Genomic DNA, 6,278 nt, shown 5'->3' on the forward strand with positions numbered 1-6,278 from the left:
CGGGGCGGGAGGGGGGCTGTGGGGGAGCGCGCGTGCCGCTGGGCGCGTGCCGCGAGCGCCCCCCTCCCCTTCAGCCCCGCTCCCGGCGGGGTCGGGCGCGCGGCGGCGCGCGGCAGGAAACGGGCGGCGCGCGCTCGCTGAGGGCCGAGGCGGGCCCGGCCCTGAGGGGAGAAGCGGCGGGACGGGAGCGGGAATGGAACGATCGCCAGGTAATAAAGCCCCCGCCGAAGCAGCCGGCTCGGTTTATGGTTTCATCGCCAGGTGCGGTTTCCACGTGAAAACGCTGCAATCGGCTATGTCGGATTGCTCAGAGTGCGTTTTCACACCAGAACGCATTTGTCTTCCGCGTTTCTGCAGGATTTAGTAAAACCCTGGGAGGTGGCACTAGTCTGGAAAAACTTAAATGCTGTAGAAAAAAACATAAAGGAAAAGAAGGCCAGTTAGAGGCTGAGAGACAAGGAGGATCGGTTGGAGCACTTGATTCCAGAGAGAGAGTTTGCGGAAAGCTCATTGCTTATAGAGAAAAAACACACAGGTTTTATGGTGTAAAAGAACAATTTTCAACATTAGGGAGCCAAAACACAACTCACGTACAAGTAGTTTCCCAAGTATTTGAGGTCTTTTGGCAATTATCGTGTTTTTCTTTAAAAGTCAATAAAAGCCACCCCCTGGTTTATTTTGGCTGTACCCTTCTTATTTCCACGGACAAAGAGTGTAGGGACACAAACTGCTGGAGCCTGTGACGAAGCTGTCATTTACACTATACCCGCAGGCAGGGCTCTGCTGTCATGCTACAAACACACACCATCAATAATATGTTTGTCACTTCCTTTTCTTGTCAGTCCTGACATAGTTTTCTTTTTTCCCTAATCTTTACCAAGTGGTTTGTTTTCTTTACCCAAGGGGCCTTAGTACTTTGTGGAATACTAGAGATAGGGAATCCATTACAATTCCGCTAGTGGCTATGATCAATAAACCATGTGCTAGTTGATTTTATTCTGCCTATCCATTTTTAAATATAATTCAAATGTTGATATTTATTATAATATAATTCGGGTGTTTTGTCATATCCTTCTTCCTTCTTAATGGCAAATTAACAGCCAGTCTGGAACATTACAAAAAAGCTATCCTTGCAGAGTAAAGAAGACATATGCTTTGTTGAAACAGCAGGACACAAAACTCTGTCAGAGTATTTCCAGTAGGGCTTTTATTGTAATTTTCCCATCATCTCTCTAGCTCTGGTGCTGGTAGCTGTAGTCTTGTAAAAACAGGAGAAAGGTGAAAATCCTTTGGATTTACTTAGCTACACTTCAGAGTGCACCAAATCCAGCTTCCTAATCCAGTTCCCACAAGATGAGTTAGATGAGGCAAAAGCTAAAGATGAACAAGATAATAATTTGAACAGAAAAAGAAGCAAGGATATATAGCATAGTTTGATAGAAAAATTACATGGAATCTGACACAGTGCATATTTAGCAATGAGCAGAAAGTCACGGTACAAACAGTGTTGATCTCTGAGTTGTCCTCCCAACCCACACAGGGAGGTGTCAGTCCAGCTAAGCCGTGACTGACGCGTCTCAGCTGGCTGAAACCAGAGGTGTCAGTCATGACTTGCACGGCCTGGCATCTCCCTGCTTCCCTGGGACCGGTGGCAGAGCTCCCCCACAACGCACAGCTCCCGGGCACTGCTGTCACACTGCACAGGCCTTCAGCGCTGCACGGCTCCTCGTGCAAATGCTGCTGTGCCCCTCTCGCTCTCTGAAGTCCTGATTGGGTTTGAACTCTGATTCAGTACAAAGTAGCACAAACCTGGCACTCTTGGTGCTGCTGTGTCTGCTTTTCTACGGCTATGAACACAACATTGGGGTTCTCTCTTCCGTTTACCTCAAGAGACCTGCTGCGATCTTGGTTTGGGTGTTAGAAACTGACCAAGTTACAGAGAATCAGGGATTAAAGTTTACATGATGAATAAAAAACAACCAGCAATCCAGTGCAGAATGTAGAAATGACTCTCCTTTTCAGAGATGACAAGATGGACAAGGGGGAGAAAGAAGTGTCTGTCATTCAGCAAGGAGAGCAAAGGATCCTGAAAGCTGAACAGTGTTTCCATTGTTTTAACACAAGCTCCGCTTCTCTACTGAAAGATCCAAATGACAAGGACACTGAGGGTTTCTTTCTCTTTGCTGTTTGTTTCCCTAGTAACAAATACACAAGCTGCACTGTTAGATACCATCCTTTCATCCTTTTCTCTCTTTTTATTTTTTTTTTGAAGATAAAGACATGTCAAGGATGTAGTCAGTGGTAGCAGGTTAAGGTTGCTTGTACGAATGAACCTCCAATACAATGTGATGTACTTGAGGGCACTGCATGTAGACAGTGAAATAACTTCAAAAGCATGGAAGAAATGATGGAAGTAGTGATGCATCTCAATGTTTGCATCATTACTTCCTTTGCTTCTTTAGGATCTGTTAAGTCTCAAAAGTTTGGAGACTTTAACCAAATTTTAAAAATCAATTGGTCTTAGAATTTCAAACTCTAGATTCTCTGTGTTAGCTGAAAGAAAACCACTGAAAGAAGGAAAGATTATTTTTTTTTTTAAAGTAATTTAACTACTTTCCTATGTGGTTGCTATAAATGCAAGATTAGTAATGAAAAAGAAAAAATCTGATCTTGTGTTCCCAGTTATGTTTGTAACATTGTGTTCTCCAAAGTTCTCCAAGGAAAAGAAAAATGCATCTTCTAATTGGGACATGGCAGCAACTGGTCTAAATACTGTAATGTAGAAATAGCTGACAAAATTAATATCAAACTTCTGATTATATAATATTAAAATACAACATTATGCATTAATTGTAAACTAGCTTGTTGCTAGGACATAAGTTACACTGGTATTTGTCACAGTGTATTTTAGTTACTTGTCTGGAACTGCCTGTGTAGGGAGGTATTTCAGGTGAACAAATAAATTCCTTTAATTTGGGATGCTTTCTGAAATCAGTACAACTATTTAATTGTACCACTTACGCCAACATAAAACCTGCAAACCCCAAAAAGATGCAGAGAAGCTGCATCTCCAGTGGATCATGGAATACAAAGGGATGTGATCAGCTGTCCTGAAACACTTTGATGTCTCAAGCTTTCATCAAGTGGAGAATAGGAAAAGGAATTTGTTTGGGGGCTATGAATCAAACAAATCTGTATCATGATTTTTATGTGATGTAGACATCTGCTCATATACATATAAATGGATGTGATGTGGAAAAAAGTCAGAATCACCCAGAGCTCCAGATACCTAATTTAGGAGAATATATGTTCTCTCTGTCAGAGGGCTGAAATACACCCCACTGGAGGGCAATTTGTCATCTGCAAAATCTGAATTGCTCTGTTAATGCCCACCATTACTATGGAAGATCTACTTTATTTCTTGTGTGACTTTCAAAATAGCAAAACCAGATGTTAATTAAACTTTTCTAATATTCAGACTGACAGATATACAAGTGTCCTACCTAGAGCAGAGAGGTTCATCAGGGAATTAGCCAGTACACATACCCTTCAAGTATCAGCATGCTTTAGTTGCTAGGTTAAATTTTATTATCTTTTCCCCCTGGATTTGTTTTTTAAAATAATTTAGTATCAACTTTCAGTAGAATATCTAGACCTTTCTCTACATGATAACAGTAAGTTGAGTTTTGTTTTATACTTCTTTTAGTCTTTAAACAAAAATATAAGGCCCACAAAAGAATCATCATGCTATAAGCACAGTAATGAAAATGGTGGTCATAAGAACAAGTGACAGCTGTATTTATTGTTGAAATGTGTTTTTTGTGCTAACCAAGCTGTGGACAGATGAAGTTTTGTCTGTCCTCAAAAGCAGAGGCAATTTCAGGGACTGTGATCAGGCTGTGTAAGTGGGGAAACCTGGTTGTGTCTCTGTTTTCTTACAGCTTTGGTTGTTGGCTTTGTGAAAGTCTGTCAAGATACTCAAGAGCAGAACAGACAACTGCAGTGTGTAAATACCTGTGTGTATCTCAAAAACTTACAACACTCTCTAATGAGAGAATCTGTAACTGTTCCATTTGTGTTTATATCTGGCACAAGCAATTACAACCTCTGGAACAGCAGGATTCACAGATCCTGTTTGTTAGTTCTGTAACTTCCCCCTCATTTCTGAAAAAGAAGCAGTAGTTCTTTGAAGCTATCTCAAGCTCCTTTGCAAGGGGTGATGTCTAGATCATCTCCAGAGACTGAAAAGACAGAACTGTTCTAGCCCCTCCCTGACAGTGGCTGTGTGATTCTGAATGCAGGGAGGGCTGGAGGCTGTGCCTCCAGCATGAAACATTGAGATTGTAGACAAGGAGCAGACTGCACTTTACCAGGAGACTGGAAACAGCATCATCAGTTTTCCAGCTGTTCACTCCTGGTAAGTAAATTACACAGTACAGTGGAATATTTAGCATGCAAACAGGAGTGGCAACACAGTAAACCAGCACAACAAGACGTAGAAACTAATTGCACTTGGTGAGTACCATAGCATTTAAGTCACAAAATCAGATGCTAGCAGGGATTTTCTGTATTGAGCAGAAGAGAAAGCAGAAGATATGCTTTTCTGAGGGAAAAGGAAAATGTAGTAGAAGAAAGAGAACTACATAAGCTTTTCAATGTATACATACATGTTTAAAACTCCAGCCTAATGTAGGATTGTCATATATTTCATGCAGCTATCAACTCCCTGGCTGACTGTTGGCCAGCTGTTGCTTATTTGGGAAGTTAAATTTGTGTTTTGTGAGCCATAGAAAAGCAGAGATTAAATTTCTGTTGATACGTGTTTTGTAGAAACACATTCTGCATATGCTTGCCTATATATGCAAAACAGTTGGCTGGAGGCAGGGATTCAAGCTTTTTCTGTGTTGGGATTGTTCAGTTTCCTTTTTTTTTTTTTTTTTTCTTTCTTCTAAGAGATGTGTTTCTCATCTTAAAATCCAGACTTATATTTCCATCTTCATTTTCTATCCTGCCGAGATTAGGGCATCCAGCAGAAGCATATTCTGTCATTTCACAGATAAATAGAGCCAGAGGATTATTGTAATCATGTGGTACAACTCACCGTGGGACAGAAGCCATGTGACTGGTGATATTACTTGTCATTTAAACCAGAACATCCCTTAGGAAAACATGCCTTAGAACATCCTGTCTCCACAAATTGTTAATTCCTTGTTCCAGTCATTAATTACTCTCATTGACAGATATATATATATTTTATTTCTCCCTTGAATGTATTTAATTTTACCTTTCAGCTGCTGTTTCCTCTGTCTCTGTAAGATGGAGGAGACTGTAGGACTCACTACAGACATGAGAGCATCCTTTTAAGTAACAGCATTTGATAAAACACATTTTTCAATTTCTAAGTTGTTTCTATAAGTCTTCTCAGATCCTTTTCCAAGGTATCCAATGATTTCTTGAGCTGTGGATTCCAGCAGTGGATTCAAGCATGGGACTGTCCTTCTCCTGTTCAGACAGTCAGATGATCATATCTATCTGTGCAATTAATTGCCAGCTCAACTGATTCTTTATTGGGATGCCCAAAGGCATTTCAGAATTGCTGTTCCCACTTCAAAACCAGGAATATCTTATTATAGGGGCAAGCAACCCCAAAGTCAGTTAACTGATGGTAAAAATCTTTTGAACTTGTTAGTGTTTTCTCATGAATCAGGCTAGACATACTATACAAATTAAAAGCTTGGCCACATTCAGAAGGCATCTGCTATCAGGAATGACCAGCAGATTATCTGGAGTTTTTCACAGAAGGTGAATTTAATTTAGTTTCAGAGGTGAATTACAGATTTCCATAGCAAAGCAATACTCTAGGAAAAATTAAATTGGAACCAATTTTGACTAGGATTGACTTCCTGTGGTAGCCAGCCTATTGTATACAGGGCAAAATGCAACAGGGCATCAAATTATTCTCTGGAATTATATGAAGACAGATACTAAAGAGCTGATTCTTTTTGCAATGTTGAGATAAATATACAAAGTAAAGAGTAATGTTGGCCATGGAAATTTTCTGAGAAGGACAAAAATAAACACTTTTCTGGTAATTAATATGAGTCTAGTGTAACTTTGAAACTGAAGGAGACTGAAGAGAAGAACAGTAATAACAAGAAAAATCAGATGTTCTGTGACTATCAGAGCACAGGGTTATACGCTGTAACTTGACACTTGACACATATTGCTTTTAGTAACTTATCTAAAAAGTGTCTACAAAGATTGCTGGAAGGAGAACA

Source organism: Vidua macroura, chromosome 18, assembly GCF_024509145.1.
Source record: "Vidua macroura isolate BioBank_ID:100142 chromosome 18, ASM2450914v1, whole genome shotgun sequence".
Taxonomy (NCBI): Eukaryota; Metazoa; Chordata; class Aves; order Passeriformes; family Viduidae; genus Vidua; species Vidua macroura.